The sequence below is a fragment of the Condylura cristata genome, unplaced genomic scaffold (genome assembly GCF_000260355.1).
Source record: "Condylura cristata isolate star-nosed mole 26May11 unplaced genomic scaffold, ConCri1.0 scaffold00021, whole genome shotgun sequence".
Taxonomy (NCBI): Eukaryota; Metazoa; Chordata; class Mammalia; order Eulipotyphla; family Talpidae; genus Condylura; species Condylura cristata.
This window is the reverse complement of record NW_004567122.1, coordinates 38,579,717-38,600,546: the sequence shown is the minus strand read 5'-3', so window position 1 is coordinate 38,600,546 and position 20,830 is coordinate 38,579,717.

The following is a 20,830-nucleotide window of genomic DNA, read 5'->3' as shown; positions in this document are numbered from 1 at the left end:
TGGGCGTCTGAAGAGATGCCTGGAAGCACTAATTTAGACCAGTAAATTTCCCATAGACATTTCCTCTTTTAAACCCATATTTAAATGACTGGTTCTTAGAATTTACGATAATTGCAAAGTACTCCTCAGCAATAACTATGAGGAAACTTGAACCAAAACACGTGGACCAGTGAGGTGAGGTCAGGGCATCAGGTGGAAAAGTGAAAGAGCATGAGCTGGAGGTCTGCTTTTACTGAGCTGAGGGTGGAGGTATAGGATTTTGCAGGATCACTACTGTTGTATTTAAATCATAAAGGGGAAATTTACAAAGATGTTAAGATGTTAAGAGAGACACAGCAAAAGGGGAGAGAAGACCAAGTCAGCCTCAACTGACTAGTTACCTGAAACAGCCAGGATATGTAAAACAAAGGTACCTCAGTCAGGGGACTCTTATCTAGTTGTATGGCAGAAGTGTGTTTGAGTTAGTCTTCTTTGACGTGGATGCCCCTTTGATGAAGACGCCTAAGTCATCAAAGCATATGTCAGGCGCTTGGGTAACAAAAACGAAAAGTCAATACTGGTAGCTTGTAAGATGATCTTTGGGCAAAATGCCATTTTACTCTTTGTGGAAACCCCACTTGCTTACTAACTGTCAAAAAAAATATGTTTTTAGTCTGAAAGCTAGATGCAGGAATTTTTATTTTAGTGAAGACTTTTTGCTAATATTCAAGCAAGAAAGTAAAATGATGGAATTTTTCAAACATGAATCCTAGATAAAACAAGTTGCTGGGCAGACAGGAAGAAAAGGAAATAGAAGGGTTCTGTTTTATAACTTTGATGCAGGATGATGTCATATGATCTCATTAGTGTGATTATAATTATTTAAATCTGTTCTTATGGCTAAATTCCAAAGTGTTCAATTATTAAAGTCATGTAGCTGAAAGAATAGAATGCTTGTTATTGGATGATACCTCATTTCAGTCAGTAAAGACTTTGATTAAAGGATTAAAGGACCTTGCCTGTAGTTTTCATAAAAGATTACTTACTTTATTGTCCTCATTGATAGTGCAGAGAGTTCAAGCATAGCACTATGAAGCTAAAGCTACTTCGGCATGAGTTTGATCCCTGCCTGCCCTGGAGGTGAGCCACACGCTGCTACCTTCAACAGTGTACTTCCTCAATTTGCCTGTTCTGCTCCCCACTCTGTCTCTGGTGAATCCTCTCATCGGCCCAGCACCTCTGGCCTGTATCCCAGCTCTGTATGCAAAAATGAATAAATCTTTAAAAAAAAAAAAAAGATTACTTACTTTAAAACCATTTGTTTAGCACTTAACTTTGTATTAAGAATCATATCAGGCCCTACCTGGTGGCTCAGCGGGTTAGAGCACTGCACTAAGAAGCTGAAACCACTTCCGCATGAGTTCGATTCCCGATTCCCGCCTGCCCCAGAGGTGACCACATGGAGTGGCAGACCTCTCCTGACCTGCCCGCTGCTCCCCTCAGCAGTGTACTTCGTCGATCTGCCTGTTCTGCTCCCCATTCTGTCTCTGGTGAAGTCTTTTGCCACCCCTGAGTCTCTGGCCAGTTCTGTATGCACAAATAAATAAATCTTTAACAACAACAAATAAGAATCATATCATCTAATCCTTGCAACAGTTCTGTGACAAAACATGGTCCCAAAGGGGCCCCCCCTACTGGTGCAAGGGGTTAAAGGGCAGCACTATGAAGCTATCTGCATCCATTTCAGCAAGAGTTCGATCCCTGGCCAGGAAGCTGACCCACATGGTGCAGTAAACCTATCTCGCTGGCTGCTCCCCTCAGCAGCATATTTCAGTAGCTCTTCCTGTTCTAGTCCTCACTCTCTCTGGTGAATCCTCTTACCCCCTGCCCCTGAACCTCTGGCCTGTACCCCAGTTCTATATGCATAAATAAATAAATCTTTTTTTATAAGATCTTTAAAAAAAAGATTTATCTATGCATAAAGAACTGGGGTACAGACCAGAGGTGAAGCGGCAGTGAGAGACAGTGGAGAGCAGAACAGGCAGATGGATGAAGTACACTGTGGAGGGGAGCAGCGGGCGGGTCAGGAGAGGTCTGCCACACCATGTGGGTCACCTCTGGGGCAGGGATCAAACTCATGCTGAAGTGGCTTTAGCTTCTCAGTGCTGTGCTTTAACCTGCTGCCACCAGGGAGGGCCCTAAATAAATCTTTTTAAAAAAAGCTTTAAACATAGCCCCAAAGATGGCAAAGTTAATTTAAGATTCTCCAGCCAGTATATGGCAGACCCTAAGTGTCTACACTTAACTCACCTACTGAGTTAAGTCTTCTCTGTGTCTATTTTATGCTCAGTTGAAAGTGTAAGGGGGAATGGATGTCCTGAAGGAACTCTTCAGAGTTTTGGGGGCCCAACTCCCTACTCCAGTTATTGAAATTACAACTCCCAACAATACCATGGAGAAAACTGTAAGGACCCAAGGGTGGGGCTAAGCAAGCATTCTGAGACTTTTGGGGGTATATATATATGAGGGAGCCATGTGAGATTCTCTCTCTCTCGCTGGACGGCGAGGCTGGTGGCTGGTTGCTTGGCTCTTGATGAGCTTTCATTGTGTTATTGAAGTTCCAAGTCAGCAGAACTGGTAGGATGCTCTAGTTAACTTGTATCTCTCTCTCTCTCTTCTCTCTCTCTCCCTGGGTTGTAACTTTTCCTTTCCCCTTTGTAAATAAACCCATTATTGACCCTTTTTATGTGTGCCTACGGTACAACTGAATTTCAAGTGCGTGGGTGAGGACCCACAGATAGGCAACCCAGTTCATATTGGGTTTCCCTATAACAAAAGCACAAAGAGCAATGCATAAACACAACCATACCATTAGATGCAAGGTAGAGAACAGTAATGGAAGGTAGAGAAGAGTAATTGTAAGATTCAAAAGGAAAACTTGTTTTGAAACCTAAACAATGCTATGAGTAATCAAAAATATTAGTAAAAATTACTTATTTACTTTAAATATGCATGTAAATTTTATCTGCCCCTCGACACTCAGCTTCCACACTTCCCCACCCTGCACTGTATGTGAGCTGGCCATCTGTCTACCACTTGGCCTATGTCAGGCCCTGTCACAGGCTCTACCACCGCTTTCACCAAATCTGGACTGGTTAACCTACATCAGTTCTTCACAGATTTCCAACTATCAACATCTGCATTTTTGCATCTGAGGGCTTTTTTTTAGCTCCACAGAGGGCCAAGCCGTCAGCCTAGTAATGCAAAAGTACCCAGAAGTAGACATCCATCACCAGGAGGAGCCCTGAACCAATGACTTCAGGTGTATAAATACCCCATCGGCCTCCACTTTGGTGCAACAATTCCAGGTATGTGTTTCCATTGTTTCCCAGAAATTCTCTGTGGGACTAAGCTCTGTTAATATATGATAGCTGCTTAATAACAAAATCTTATTGGCTGTCTTAGCTTCCCTGTATCACTTCCTCACTTCTTTCCTAGACCTTGAACCTCTCAAATAAATGACTCAATTAAACCTTTAACCCGGGCCCTCCCTGGTGGCGCAATGGGTTATGACATAGCACTGCAATCTAGCAGCAACCGCCTCAGTGTGGGTTCAATTCCCGGCCCCAGAGGTGACCCACATGGTATGGCAGACCTCTGCTGACCCGCCCGCTGCTCCCCTCAGCAGTGTACTTCATTGATCTGCCTGTTCTATTCCCCACTCTATCTCTGTTGAAGATTCTTACTGCCCCTGCACTTCTGGCTTAAACTCCAGTTCTGTATGAAAAAATAAATAAATCTTCAAAACAAAACAAAAAAACCTTTAACCCATAGTCTGCTTCTGAGGGAACCCAAACTAAAACAGGTTTACTTCCTGCAGATTTCAGTTAAGAGACAATCACCAGCAGACTCAGATATTTTATTTGCTACCTTCCACTCTGGTACTTCCATCACTTGATGCTTTCTGGACCCAAAGTTTCAACTGCTGCCAAGGGGCCACATTCACAAGGCCCCCTCTGTCTCTAGGTGCCAATAAATGCTGACTTCCCTTATCCTACAGGCTCACACCATAAACAGCACCTCATCTTGACTAGACCTGTTACAGGGTAACCTCATGAGGAAACAGGGGGACCTAGGTATGAGGTTTAAAAGAATCTGTCTCTGCATCTCTGCTTTTGGGTTTGTCCCAAGTTCTTCATCCCCTACACCATCATCATTTGATGAACTTGGGACAAACCCAAAAGCAGAGATGCAGAGACAGAGGGCAGAAGAGGAGGGAGAACAAAGAGAGAAAGATTAATGGGTATACACAGCCTACATGCAATGTCGTCTGAGCTAAGCTGAGACACCAGGGTACAACTAAAAGCTTAGAAAATCAAGAAAGTAAGAGCCTTCGGGATGTCATTCACAGGCTCAAATGTCTTGTTTCAACATATGATGTGGGATGAAAAAAGTGCTTAGAGTCCATGTGGGTCAGAGCAAGAAGCCTAGAGGAAGTACACCAAGAAGGTGCAGTCCAGTTCGAAGGGCTGTATTGTATTTATTTAGAATCAAGCAGAAGATTAAAAAAAAAGATGCAAATCAATGAAGCAAGCAGGAAACAGGGAATGTATAAGTGTGGGGGGGAGGGTAGGGGGGTAACATGTAAACTGCTGGCCCCACCAGGGCTGGGAAATCAGGGAGAGAGTCAAAGGAAACCTCATGTTTTTGCTACTCTAAGTTTAACATCTGCTTTCTTTAGCACAAGTTGTTCTCATGTATATACGGATGGATTCTCATACAAGGACTTTTGCTCTGAGATTTTCCTTATCTCAAACTTTCCCTTTTCATATGCTGGGTAAAAGGCACAGAATAATCAAGACCAAGACACAGAAAGGTTGAAACACAGAACAATCCAAGCTCCCACATTCAGATTTTGCTCCTCGTTGTTCCTCTAGCTGGCCTGGGATACTGAGCATTCCTTTGATTACACTCCACCCCACATGCGTCTTTGCAAATAATTTGTTTCTTAACTTTTCTCAAAGTCTGGATTTTAGCTCACTATCTGCTCGACAGCTTCGAGGAAATGTGGATTTGGCCTCTGATGATAAGCGAAGCATCAAATAAGGATGGTGTTGGGGATTAAAATGGAAAACACTGGTGTATAGTGCAACAAAGGCCAACTTTTAAGGTCAGTGGTAAGGGAAGTGGTCGTATTAGCTAACAATAGCTGTGTAACACATTGTCTCCACATCTAGCAGCTAAAAAAAGAAACACGTATTATCTCATAGTCTCAAGACTCTGGGGGCCAGGAATCCAAGAGCCACTTTGATGGTTGATTCTAGCTTAGAGTCTCCTACAAGATTACAGTCAAGCCACCTGCTGGGCCTGTAGTTATCTAAAAATTTGACCCTGATTAGAGAACCCAATCTAAGGTCACACGCTGGTAAATGGCAGGTCTCAGTCCCTACTGGTTATTGGCCAGAGACTTCAGTTCCCTGACATGCTGGTCTCACCAGAAAGCTACAGCACAAAATAGCAGCTTGCTGCTCAAACCAGTGTTTCAAAAGAAAATACATGTGTGTGTGTGTGTGTGTGTGTGTGTACATGTTTCAACAAACATTCAACACAGAAAGCACAAGCTTTTATAATCTACTCTCAGAGGTGTCCTATCACCACTTCTGTTGTGTACTGTTGGTTACACAGACCTAACCTGGTGCCATGGGAATGGGGCATACACAGGGCACAACTGAGGAGAGCCTAGAGGCTGGCTTACACGGGATCTCAAGAGAAGCAAGACAGCCCCACTGAACTTCCCTGGGAAGGCAGAACAATTCTCAGGTGAGACTGACAGCCCAAATGCTATGAGAGCGTCCCAGAAATGAACTGTAAAGAGACACAGACAGGAATGTGGGCAAGACAGGGGGAAAAAAGTCATTTGAACATAATTTTAAAAATCATCCGAGTGCTTACGAAGGAAGCTGGAGGTCCAGTGTAACTCTGAACAAACCACTTCCTCTTTCCAAAACTATTTATTTACTAGTAAATGAGGGGATTGAACTAAATTCTGTGGCCTGGTAGAAAGTACTTACAGAGTAACTTAGAGTGTTCCGTCCTCTAACCTATTTAGCTTTTATTAATTCATTTAACTTCAGAGCAAGAGCAAGCTTTGTTTGGAAGAGCCCTTGGCACTTCTCTAAAATAGCTGGGCTCATCCACTTTTTCCTCAGCCTAAGCTCCGAAGGTCTGATTAATGTATTTAGCAACCTACAGACTTTTTCTGTGGGCCTCTTGTGCAATATGTTTTCCTGTGTGGTAATCATCATGCTTTGTGATTTAGAAAAAAGTAAACCAGAGACTGAAAAAAATTAACTTCATCCCCTTCATTTAGACAAAAGGAAAGTGACTGATCCTTTCCACAGTTTTTGTTTTGATCTTAAAGAAGAATAATCTGAAAGTCGTGCTAACTTCTGAGAAAATAAACTCTCAATGTTGTTCTGGTTAACTCACAAAATGAGTTATCCCCTAGCCCAACAAGGGCCTCACTAACACTTCATTCTAACTGCCCTTTACATGGTAGTTTATGTATATGATGCCCCAGGATCAGACATCAGAAAATCAAATAACTCTATCCTCAAAACACAGTCTCTATTCCATGGTACTAACACCTCTTACTTGGTCATTACATTAATTTCCAAAATGACCCCATGTTCTTAGCCTTGCCTCTCCACAATCCATTCTGAAATAGCATACAGAGTGACCCATATAAAATGTAAGTTACATATAAATGTAAGTGTCATGCACTGCTGTGCATGAAGTCCTACACTGGCACCCACCTCCTTTTAAGCAAAAGTAAGTATCTTTAAGAGGGCCTTCAGGATATTACATGTGTTGTATCCCTCACACCTCCATCACTTTTGGGACTCATCTCCTAGACCTCCTCCTTAGTTTACTTCCTAATGGCTCAACTGCCCTCTTTCTCTTCCACAATGAAACAATTAGAATTGCTCAGCTCCTAAGTGTAAGACTTTGCTCCAATATCCACTATCAGCACTTCTCACCTCCTTCAAATCTTTGCTTACATCTTGCCTTCTCATAAGGTCCATCCTGATCACACTGTTTAAAACTGACCTGTCTCCCTTCTCAGATTCTTTCTCCTACCTTCTAAAAAAGAATTTGCTTAGTGATCAAAAAAATTCTTAAGTACTGATTTCCATCTAGCAGCAAGTTCCTGAGAGTTGAAGATAGCGTTCATCCATTCAATAGATATTTGATAACTGTATGCTCCGGATCAGCCAAAGATTTGATGAATACAATCTTCAAATATATTTCATTCAACTCAAGAAAAAATATACTGCTGGTCTCCCAGAAGCAAGCCTTGGGGTTAGGTGGTGAATTATGTAGAGTTAGAGGTCCAGTTAAGTGCGGTAAAAGCAATAAATAAAAGGAAGACTTGCATTAGAACACTAGCAACACTCCTTTCCTCCTCTGTACTTTTTAGTTCAATTTTATTTATTTATTTATTTATTATTTTAAAGATGCATTTATGCATACAAGGGCTGGGGTGCAGGCCAGAGGTACAGGGTTGGGAAGGGGAGCAGGATAATGAGAGAATTCACTAGAGACAGAGTGAGAAGAACAGGCAGATCCACTGAAACACACTGCTGGGGGAAGCAGCAGGTGAGACAGGAGAGGTTTGCTGCACCATGTGGGCTAGCCCCCTGGCTGGGGATCAAACTAGGGTTAGAGAGGATATGGACAGCTCTACATACTGCGACTAACCCAATGCGCCATGAAGCAGCCCCTAATTCAATTTTAAAATAAGTGATGCAGATTAGCAGCCTACCTTTAAGGTCGCTTCTGGCTCTACTAAACCAGGATTTTACCCTTATTTCACAGAAAGTTATAGACTTTTGAGTGAGAGTAAATGAACTTTAATAACTTTTAGGATTTAAATATCAAATGTGACATAGTTTGTGATATAGTAAATAAATAAATCAAAACACATTATGTGAATGTAAGATATCCTATTAGGAAATATGCCAGACAGAGCACTTAAATAGATAAAGTCAATACGGATATACTCTAAGGCAGAAATTGACAGCAATACAGTAACAGTAGAGAGTCAAAATCCCAATTACAAAAATGGATAGAATATCCAGATAAAGAATCAATTTAAAAAACAAACATTAACAATACTGTAGGCAAAATGATCCTAATGGACACTGACAGAACACTTAAATTCATTCAATAGCATATCATGCTTTTCTCAAGTACACATAAATTTTCTTTCAGAATAGATCATATATTAGGCCACAAGACAAGACTTAATAAATTTAATAAAACCATTCCAAGCATCTTCTCTGACCACAAAGCAGTGGACTTAGAAATCAGTAGCCAGAAAATGGAAAATTCAAAAATACACTCTTACCATACATTGTGTCAAAAAAGAAAATCAAAAGGAAATTTTGTATCCAAATAAAAATGACACACAGCATACAAAAATTAATTGGATGCAGAAAAAAAAGTCACTATTAATAGGGAGTCAAAGGCATGGGAGAAGTGTTCCTCTTATCAGATACAAAATTTAAAACTGCAGTGATAAACTCAAAGGAATGGTAGGATACTGAGAAAACACAGAAATACAAACCAACAAACAAGGTAAAAAATAAAATGACAATGGAGATTTAGGATAAAAAAAAAAAAAAACAGAAATAAAGGAGATGAAAACTCCAGGAAGAAGTTACAGAGATAGAATGTAACATGGAAAACTAAGAAGTAGAATGTAATAAATGGAAAAATAAGTCAATGTACTTGAAAGTGTGAATGTTGAGAGAACCAAGTAGAAAAGGAAAAAGAGAAAAGAAGTTTTAAAACACTAAGGAAACACTCCAAGAATTATTGAACTCCATGAGGAAAGACAACATAAGAATAATGGGACTATGAGACAGGAAAAGAGAGAGAAAGGAACAGAAAAGGTATTTAAAGAAATAATGGAGGAAAACTTCTTGAACCAGAGAAGAAAAAAATTGTACAAATTCAGGAAGCTAAAAGAACCCTAGGTACCTAAACAAAACAAGTCCTAAACCAAAACATACAGTAGCGACACTTTCAAGTCAGGGACTTATATTTTCTATTCTATATTGGACTGGCAAAACCCCACCAAAATAATTAGATAAGAAAAATAAATGGAAGTCATCCAAATCAGAAATGACATTATCATAAATGTAGAAAATGCTACCATAGAAAGCTGTTGAACAAATGAATAAACTCAGTGACGTTACTGGATACAGAATCAACATACAAAACTGTAGTTCTATATACTTAAAAACAGCTATCTAAAAAAGAAATTAAAAGAATAATCCTGCCCTTTCTGGTGGCACAAAGAGTTAGAGTGCAGTACTGCAAGTTAGCTGCAGCCACTTCAGTTTAGGTTCTATCCCCAGCCCTAGAGGTGACACACATGGCACAGCAGACCTCTCCTGACTTGCCTGTTGCTCCCCTCAGCAGTGTATTTTGTGAATCTACCTGTTCTGCTCCTCACTCTGTCTCTGGGGAATCCTCTCATCTGCCCTGCTCCTCTGGCCTGTACACGAGTTCTGTATGCATAAAAAAAATAAATAAATCTTACCAAAAAAAACCCTATTTTCAATAGCATCAAAAAGAATAAAATATTTAGGAATAAAGTTAACCAATATATAAAATACTTGTATGCTGAAAATATTAAATATCAATGAGGAAAGAAAACAGAGATAAATGAAAAAATCCATATATATTAATTGGAAGAATTAATATTGTTAAAGTAGTCATGCTATCCAAAGTTATTTAAAGATTCAGTGTAATCCCTACCAAAAATTCCAATGGCATTCCCTACAAAAAAAGGGAAACAATTCTAAACTTCATGTGAAAACACAAAACCCTCAATAGCAAAAGCAGTCTTAAGCAAAAAGAGCAAAGCTGGTGGCATCATACCTTATTTTATAAGCTACAATGAATAAAACAGTCTGGTGTGGCGTAAAAGTAAACCAATGGAACAGAACAGAGAACCCAAATATAAATCATATTAACAGTTCCCTGATCTTCAACAAGGGCGCCAAGAGCATACAAATGGAAAAGTATAATCTCCACATTGCTGGGAAAAGTGGACATCCACATGTGAAAAAGAGTGAAATTGAACCCTTTTTCACACCATATTTTAAAAGTCAACTCAAAATGAGTCAATGACAAATATAACAATTGAAACAGTAGAGCAGTCAGGAGAACACATAAATGGAAATTTTGACATTTGTCTGGTCAATAATTTCTTGGATATGAAGCCAAAAGCACAAGCAACCAAAGCAAAAATAGACCAGTAAGAATGTATAAAACTAAAAACCATCTGAGTAGAAAAGGAAACAATCAGAGAGTAAACAAGTGATTTTTTTAAAAGATTTTATTTATTTATGCATACAGAAATAGGGTACAGGCCAGAGGTGCAGGGGTGGTGAGAGGATTCACCAGAGATAGAGTGGGGAGCAGAACAGGCAGATCTATAAAGTACACTGCTGAGGGGAGCAGCGGGCAAGACAGGAGAGGTCTACTACACCATGTGGGTCACCTCCAGGGGCAAAGATGGAACTCACACTGAAGTGGTCACAGCTTGGCTTAGCTTCACAGTGCAGCTCTCGCAACCCCTTATGCCACCAGGCAGGACCCAACAAGTGATCTTTTTACCAGAGGGAATATTTGGAAATAATATAGGTTAATATCCAAAACATGTAAGGAACTCTTACCACTGGAGAAATAAATAAGCCAGTTAAAAATGAACAAGGGGGGGGGGCCTCTCTGGTGGTGCAACAGGTTAGGGTGCAGCAAGGCAAGCTAGCTGCAGTTAATTCAGGGTGAGTTCAATCCCCAGCCATAGAGGTGATCCACATGGTGTAACAGACCTCTCCTGAACTGCCCGCTGCTCCCATTAGCAATGTACTTCCTCGATCTGCCTGTTCTGCTCCCCACTCTGACTCTGGTGAAACCTCTCACTGCCCATGCATCTCTTGCTTGTACCCCAGTTCTGTATGAATAAATAAATAAATCTTTTTTTAAAAATGAACAATTGGGCCCTCCCAAGTGTTATAGCGGGTTAAAGCACAGCTCTTTGATGCTGGTGCAGCTTCTTCAACACCATTTTGATCCCGGGCCAGGGAGTAGACCCACATGGTACAGACCTCTCATTTCACCCACTGACACAAGCTATGCAACCTCTGTCGAATGACAAATTCCAGATGGATGGGAAAATCTGTGAAAAATCAGAATTTCCATTGCTAACTTATGTTATGACCTCCCTTTTTTGTACAATCATAATATCAAAAATATTCTGAGCAACCATTAGTTTGCTACTGGGTTGCCTTAGCTTCATAAATTGGATACCTGGCCACAGCAAAATACAAGCGGCCCCAGGGTAGGAAATTCTTCTGTGTCCAGAGGCAAAAGGCAAGCTCCTGGAGAGACTCCTGGGAAGCTTCCTCGCTCTTTTGAAGCACAAAGCAAACCTCTGATAAAACTCCCAGGGCTTAAGGACTCAATGGACACTTTCCTAACAATGACACAGGTTTTGCTTAATGCATGACTATGTGACTTCCTCTTAATTAACCTTTTCCTAAAACAAACACTAACTACTCTCTGCTAGCCTTAAGTTAGCCATTAGCTTCTCTGTAGACAATCACTGATGACTCTGCTAACACAATTTATTCCTTCCCTAAAACCCCTAAATCCTTTGCTAACAGCTCATCTTTTCCCAGACCCCTTATCCTTTGAAGTCATAGTTAAACATCCGTATACATGAAAGTTATCACAAATATAAATAGTCTGATATGCCATAAAGTGTCAGGAAGAAGATGCATTGTTCCCCTCTTCCGTGAGAACTTTTTTGCTGATTTCTTATTAACTTACTTTATGCATTATTGTAATTAACTACATGCTAAACAGTATAAATAAAAAGCTGCTAAAAAGATGGGCAGGAAGACTTGCACCCAACTCCCATTCCTGTGTCTTCCTCGCACCTGCACCCCTTTCCCCCTTCCTGGAATCTCTGCATGCTGACTCTGATACCACCTAAAGGCCCTGCCACCCACCCTACAGCTTTTTGGGGCTGGTCCCCAGCAACCTGCCTCTTCCCTAAGCAGCGTACTTTGACAATCTGCCTATTCTGCTCCCTCACTATATCTCTGGTGAATCCTCTCACTGCCCCTGCATCTCTGGCCTGTATGCATAAATAAAAAATAAATCTCTAAAAAAAAAAAATTGAACAAGAGACCTGGACAGATATTTCTCAAAAGAAAACATAAAAATGGCCACAAGGTATATGAAAATGTGCTCAAACTCACAATTATCAGAGAAATATAATAAAAACCACAATGAGATAAATTCACACCTGTTGGCTATTGTTGGAAAGAGAAAAGATAACCATTGTTGGTGAGGATGTGGAGAAAAAGAAACCCCTGTTCACTGTTTGGGGAATGTAATCAGGTCTAGCTCGAAAATAGTATGGAAGTTACTCAAAGAATTAAAATGGAAATACCTTATGATGAAACAATCAAACTTTGAGTATTTATACAAATGAAATTAAATCAGGATCTTAAAGAAATAGCTGCATTACCACAATCATTTCAGTATTAATCACAATAGCCAAATAATAGAAATAACCTTTTGACAGATGGGTAGGTACAATGTGATAATATGTGTGCATAGCTATACACTGCAGTATTGTTCAGTCTTAGAAAGGAAATCCTTCATGTACAATAATTGGTGAGCCTAGGGGACAATGAACAAAGTGAAATTAGCCATGCTCAGAGAGACAAATAACTTGTCTCACATATGGAAGCTACAATAGGAAAGTTCCACTCTTTGAGAAGCACCTGTAATCCCGGCTTCCAGTGCATCTGTAATCTGTTCAGACTCCAGTCCAGGACTTGCAGATACCCACCTGACACCAGTGACCAGCAGTCACAGCAGTCACAGCAGTCACTGGTCACTCTAGTCACTGGTCATTCTTGTGACCATCAGTCACGCTAGCTCCTCAGACACACCCACCAGCACCTCAGGAACTGGCGCATGTAATAGCCCAGTCATAAAGGAGCATATCTGACAGCATCAGCTGTGCCCAAACAGCCTCTGGTGATTTCTACAGTTCAGTATGCTGGGGTGGAGACATGCCTAGGGGTTAAACCCACAGTAGTGAGGTCCTGAAGATAACAGAAGATGAACTAAAGCAAAGAGTGGATGGAGTAGTCCTAAAGGAAATGCTACACAACAGAAACATAACAAATCACAAGGACCTAATCACAAAGCCATGGGAGATATACTCCTCCTATCAGACACAGGATTCAAGCTTGAATCATAAAGAAATTCAAATAAATGAGAGAAAATGAAGGAAAGAGGATTAAGGATGTACAGGAAAATACAGAAAAATAAATGACTGTCCTAAGAAACAAAATCAGTTAACAGAATATTGAAGATGACACCCTAATGAAAGAAACAAAGGAGTTTCAAGAGAAATAGATTAAAGGGGGATGAAAAATACCATATAAAGACAGAAGTAGAGTAAACCAAATAGACGAGTGAACTTGAAGAGACGAATTTACAAAGATGAAAGAAGAAAAAGAAAAATGAAGCAAAAGAACAAACACTACTTCCTGGTGGCCTAGCGTTTTTGTCTCAGTACCATTACCACAATGGACAGGAACCTGGCCAGGGAGCTAACTCACATATGGTAGAGCAGACCTCCCCTCTCCCCTCTCTTGCCTACTGCTTCCCTCAGCAGTGTATTTCAGTAGATCATCCACCTGTTCTGCTCCCCACTCTGCCTCTGCTGAATCCTCTCACCCACTCCTCTGCACCGCAGGCCTGCACTCCAGTTCTTCTACACAAAAAATAAATAAAATCTTTAAAAAAGAAGAAGACACAATTTTTAATTACCCAACATATAAGGAAAGAATATATAAGAATAATGGGTATCCCAGAAGGAGATGAAAAGAAACAGAGAACATATTTAAATAAATAGAAGAAAATACCCTAAATCTGTAAAAGGAAATACACAAATCTAAGAAGCTAAATGAAAACTGAGGTACCTAAACAAAATGTTAGCAACACCAAAACATAGAGGTGAAAACCTAAGCATTAAAGACGAAAGAATACTGTTGAAACTGGACCATAGGGGCCTGCCCCTGTGAGATACTAGGATAAGCCAAAATGGCTACCCACATGCCCGAGCTTGAACACAAGAGAGAGACCCCAAAAAGCTGTTCACACCCCTGTGCACCACTGCAAGAGACCTATAACTCTGGGAATAACTATGGCATTTATTTTACAAACTGAAGAAACAAAGAGTTTACTGTAGATACAAGTGGCCAGCTATCTCACCCAGATATTGTCCACCAGAAGTACAAGTAGAGTACCAGTCACCTATCACCAGGAGTATCAGACAGCTCTGGCCAGTACTGATGATCACTACTGGTCCTCCTGAGGCAGTGTCAGAGACACCAAGTGTTAATAGCTCTTTGTGACACCAGGTCCAGAATCTTTGATGTTCCTTTCAGGCAATGTCTTTGGCTTCTGTTCCCTCCCCAGAGGTTGGCTACTGGATGTCAGCTTCTGATCCTTCTTCCTCTTTCAGGAAGTAAGAGGAACAGAGTCTAGAGTCTGGAACAGAGAGTCTCTCTCCAACCCTAGCTTATATCCTCTTTCAGAGTACCACTCCCACCAATCTGATTGGACCACCTTTTTTTCAATCCTGTGGCTGATTGGACGATTTAGCACCAATCAGTTCATAGTTTGCAACTGACTGGTCCATTCCACAATCCAGCTAGTAAGGGAAGTTACTGGACTCTGAGGAGTAACTTTCACAACTGAAAAGAGCAGTTGCTGGGTTTTGAAGGACTGCCACAACTGGTGCGACTGTTACTGGAAAGAGAGAAGAAGCAGGTAACCTACAAAGGAAACCTACTCAGGCTAATGTTGGATTTCTCAGAAGAAACCCTGCAGAAAAGGAGAGAGAAAAATAACTTCCAACCAAAATACTATATCCTTCAGGTTTTCCTTTAGTTGTGAAGGAGAAATAAAGCCCTTGTCAGACTAAGAAAAATAGAGAGTTTGCAAAAACTAGAAACCCCCCCCCACACACACACACCAAAGTAATGAAAGGAAATCTAGTATCTAAATGAGAAACACACAAATAAAACTGCAAAAGAAAATAGACTCAACCAGAAAACTAAAGACAAAATGACAGTGATAGACTTTCATAAAATCAATGTAAATTTTAATGGGCTAAACTCACCAAATAAGAAACAGAGTATCTAGGTGGATTATGAACTAGAATCCAAAGTTCTGTTATCTCCAAGGAGAGGCACCTGAATTCCAAAAGTAAGCATAGGCTCAAGGTAAGGCTTAGAAACAATGCAATAGTGAGAGCCAAAGGAAGGAAGAAACAGCCATACTAATATCCGACAAAATAAACATCCGACTTGAAAAAAACAGGTAATAGAAGCCAGGGATGGACACTACATAGTGATTAAGAGAAAAATATATGAGAAGGACATAATTTGTCAACATATACTCACCAAACAAATAGGACCAAAATTCATTAGACAACTACTATTAACTCAGAAAACATTGGGGAAAAAATGCGTTTGTAGTAAAAGACTTCAACAACCCCTCAGTGAACAAATCAATGAGACAAAAAATAAATAGGGACTTAATAACTTTAAACAAGGAATTGATAGAAATGTATAGGCCCCTGTAGTCCAAAAAAGCAAAATATGCAATTTTTTTCACCTACACGTGACATTCACCAGGACTGACACAGTGAAGCACAAGACAAATATTGACAAATATCAACAAATTCATGAAGACGGAAGTCATACCAAGAATCTTCTTGGAACATAAAGGTATCAGACTAGAAATCAACCACAAAGAAAAAGCATGATTGTACAATATTCCATTATATGACTATATGTAGCTATGCACCATACATATAAATAATCAGATGGCTCCTCCATTTTAGGTACTATAAACAATGTGCAACTGAATATTCGTACATGGAAGTCTACTTATTTAATATTTTTACTCTGGGTTTCATTTGATAAGTACTATGTTAGGCTCTGGGTTAACAGTGGTAAGCTGAAACTTGCTTCATTCTCATGATTTCTTCAGTTGAGAATGGGAGAGAAGAGTTAATGTTTATCATAGTTGTTTTGTAATGAAAAAGGTTGATGTGGTGCCCAGGGGCAAGAATAGAAATTGGGAGACTGGTGCATTCCAAGATAAAGGCCTCTCCAAAGGACCTGAGATACAGGAACTCTAGCACATTTGAGAGATTACACTAGTTTGAATATAATCACAGAGGACAGTGACTTGTCAGATAAGTAGTCATAGCTGAGGGGAGAATCCAAATATGTGTACTCAGAGTAGCAGCAGTAGTTCCAATGGACCAGAGTCTGAGGTATGAGCAAGTGAAATAAGATCAGAAATCAGCTAAAATATGGGACCCTGGAATTTGACCTTGACTTTGGTACTTGAAAGCCATCTGAAGGTCAGAGCAACTCAATCAGCTTTAAGAACTTAAGCATGTCCAAGCTTAAGCTGAGAAAGTCTGGAAACTAGGAGACCAGTTCGACCAGTTATTTTATTCACACTAGTAAAGGATGTAATTGCGTAGCACTGAAAGGTAACTGGACCTTTAGAGCAAGAGGATGTAGAAGTCAAAGGATAGAAAGTAATAGATATTTAGAGATGAGTAGTAGTGTTATAGTGACCCCAAATCTGTTAGAGGACAAAATCTATTATAGTACACCAAATCTGTTACAGGACAGGGGGAGAGGGGCACCCCTGAAGCCCCAAACCTGACTGCTCTAAGTGGGTTCTGCCATCCACCGCATCAAGACAAAACATATATTAACTTTAATGAAAAGGGACTTTAATACAGTGAATATACAATACAGAACACAAAGAATATAACTTCTAAATCAAACACCTGAAGTTACACATCCCCTGTGGGCAAAAGTTAACCCAAAAGGGATTGGCCCAAAGCAAGGCCTGAAAGCCTGCCACAAGAGTAAAGCACCTTCTGGCCGGGACCCATGGAAAAGGGTCAGACATGGCCAGACAAATCTGGGAGGAAAAGAGCAAACTCAAAATCAATATAAACACTGCCATAGTCACCTCCCTGCAGGTCTCTCACCCACATCTGTCCAGGGTCAGGAAACAAGCACAGTTTCTTTATCACATGCTTGCTGCTCCATGTGGCTTCCTCAGGTCTCCTTTTTATTCTCCATCCAGCTTCCTTCTCTCCTTCCTATTCTCTCCTTGACTCCTTCTCTTCTCTCCTTTTTCTCTGCTCAGCTCCACCCTCCTTCTGGGTGGGGCAGGGAACCTGGAACTTGCCCTTTTCCTCCATCCAGCTTCCTTCTCTCCTTCCTCTTCTCTCCTTGACTCCTTCTCTTCTCTCCTTTTTCTCTGCTCAGCTCCACCCTCCTTCTGGGTGGGGCAGGGAACCTGGAACTTGCCCTTTTCCTAGGGACCACCCTGTTACAGTAGTAGGCACAAGTGCTGACCTAATGTATTGATTGTTCAGATTTGAATTATTTTCCTAAATAGAAATTTTCAGTCTTGTTTTGTGGGAAGGGAAAATAAAAAATATTGACATTGTATGTTTAAAAAAACTTACCATAGATCTTAAGCATCCAGGAGGGGAGAGGAAGTGATAAGGAGAAGAGATGAGAATGGGAAAGAAAGGAGATTACAATGTACTGTCATGGATGACAGTGGTGCTTTATTGGTGGGAGAGCTATTGCGACCACATCTAGTGTAATGGACTTGAAATTTGCTAAGTAGGTAGGTCTTAAGTCTTCTCACTACAAAGTAAAGAAAGAAGGAGAAAAGGAAGGAAGAAAGGAAATGATAACTATATGAGGTGACAGATGTTAGTTGGCTTGTGTTGATTATTTCACAATGTATAGCAAATCATCAAGGTGTACAACTTAATGATACATAATTTTAATTATCAATTAAACCTTAAAAATCAGAAAAAGAAAGAAAATGCTTATGGCAGTATGCATAGGGATAATGTTTGCAAGCTCTGGAGTCAGAACAGGATTCTGTTGCTACTTGTGAAATCTTAAGTCATTGCAATTTTCTGAGCCAGTTTTATAGACTGTAGAGATAATGATAGTACCTTCTGTTAACTAAAAATAAAGTCTCAAGAATAGTTAAACAAAGAATTATTAGATAATAGAAGGGAGGATTTCAACCCAGAAAGCAACCCAACAGACTTTACTCTGTGAGAGCCATTCCATTAAACACAATTTTATGAGCTAGAAACAGTGATTCATTAAGAATATAATTATTCTTCCTTTGGGTAGATACCTAGAAGTGGAATTGCTGAATCATATGAAAGCTCCATTTTTAGCAGTTTGAGAAACCTCCTAACTGCTTCCACAGTAGATGGACCAGTTTGCATTCCCACCAGCAGTGTAGGACAGTTCCTTTTTCTCCACATCTTCACCAATATGTGTTGTTGTGAGTTTTTTTTTTTTTTTTTAAGATTTTATTTATTTGTACATACAGAACTGGGGTACAGGCCAGAGGCTCAGGGGTGGCAAGAGGCTTCACCAGAGACAGAGTGGGGAACAGAACAGGCAGATCGACGAAGTACACTGCTGAGGGGAGCAGAGGGCAGGTCAGGAGAGGTCTGCCACGCCATGTGGTCACCTCCGGGGCAGGCGGGAATCGAACTCATGCGAAAGTGGCCCCAGCTTCTCAGTGCAGTGCTTTAATGTGCTGTGCCACCAGGGAGGGCCCTGTGGTGAGTTTTTTTAATATGCGCCATCCTCACTGGTGTGAGGTGGTATCTCATTGTGGTTTTGATTTGCATTTCCCTATTTCAAGTGATATTGAACACAAAACCAGTAATTCAAAAGGATACCTGCTCCCCCCTATGTTTATTGCAGCATTATTTACAACAGGGAAGATGTGGAATCAACCCAAATGCCCAAAAATAGATGACTATCAAGATGTGGTACATATTACACAGTGGAATATTACTCGGCAATGAAAAGATAAAATCATGCCATTTGTAGCAATATGGATGGAGCTGGAAGGGATCGTGCTTAGTGAAATAAGCCAGAAAGAAAAAGAAAAATACATAATGATTTCACTCATAGCAGGAGTGTAAGGGATCAGGAAAAAAAATTAATTGTAATGAAAATCAATGAGCAACTATAAAACAGACACATTCTACAGGGGATGGAGAGGGGAATAGGCTCAAAACTGGGGTGGGAAGAGCATACACACAGGGCTATGGTGACAGCACATGGTTGAATTGGTGGTGGGAAGCCCATGGGGATTACAACCGAGATGAAAAAGTGTACAAAATGAAGAATGATGTAAAAAAAATTTTTTTTAAGAAAAAAGAGAATATAATTATTTTATAATTACTCTCCATAGGATAGGCTTCTAAGTTGTCCTGATCTAAAGACATCCTGATGTTGGAGGAAGGCAATGTAGAATCTGATGTTTGCCAATCTATTAAATGCACTACAAAGATGCAAGGGTTAAGTACCCAAGGTTAATTTATCTTTTTTAATCTGAGAAGACTGACTTAAACCTCAGGCAGCAGATTCCCATGTCATGGAGCCTGTTCCCAACACCAGCCTCAGTTTCCCTCCCAATAAAAGGAAACCAAGTCTGAGAAAGAAAGTTGTTAAATTTTTTGGCAAACTGAGGGGGGGGGCACAGACTAGTGTCTAAAAGACCAACATCCTACTCTTTGACAGAGTGCAGGCTTATTTATACGAAGGCTTAAAACAAAGGGAGGTGGGCAAGTGTGGGCATGTCCTTTTGATGCAAGCATAAGGAAATTTCAGGTGGACACTGCTTGCTTTAACACCTGGTGTTTAACTTCCTTATTATTCTCTTAGGGGTAAGAAGACACACTTGTTAAATGTAGCACACAGGAATGCTTTTCTGATAGGGCAGGAAGAGAAACCTGTCCTGTCTTCATTGCATCATGTGTGGATGACTTCGTTTCCCGGCTAGAGCAGGGGTGGGATACCTGCAAAGTTTTTAGTTATAGTCTTTGTGAGTATTAAATGCGACAGTGCTTGTAAAGTCTTCATGCATTGTTCTAACATCAGTAAGTACTCGGTGTTACCATTCAGTTCCCTTTTCAATCATTTAACGTCACATGGGCAATAGTAAAAAACACTAGCATGAGAAAAGCACAGATCTAATGAAAGGTAACATGGGCTCTAGTCTCTGCTAGACCAATCCCAGTGGTGATTTAATAACTAAGCCTTAATTTATGAATTGGAAAAATGTAACACTTAGCTACACTGTTCTAATTCTTAACATATTTTTCATTATTCAGTTCATATGGAATACAATACAGGCATAGCTCCAATGTTAAGCATTGGAAACCTGGAAATTAATAAGATATGTTCTCTGGAGCAGCTCAGTCTAAGACAATTGAAGGAGGTAATTTCTGTTAAAGTTGTCTACTGTACGTGGCAAGGCTGTCAGAAAAACGGGCTGGTGTGGCTCAGCTTTCTACTTCTCATGAAACTGTGTCCCTCAGCAGATAAATGATAATATAATAATAAAAGCAGTTAACTAATACCTGAAAAATCAATGCCTCGTGCATGCAATATGGTCCGTACTCTCTGGTTATTTGCCTGTAAGGCGGGAGCAGAGAACCTATGTAAACAAAACAGGAGCAGCCTTCCTTACAGAGGAGAGGACTAAGCCTTTGTCCGGATTTGACGTGCGATTCCATACTCAGTCACCAAGGCCTGAGATCAGCCCGGGCCGTGAATAAGCAATCAAGAGCTTGGTGGGGCGCCAC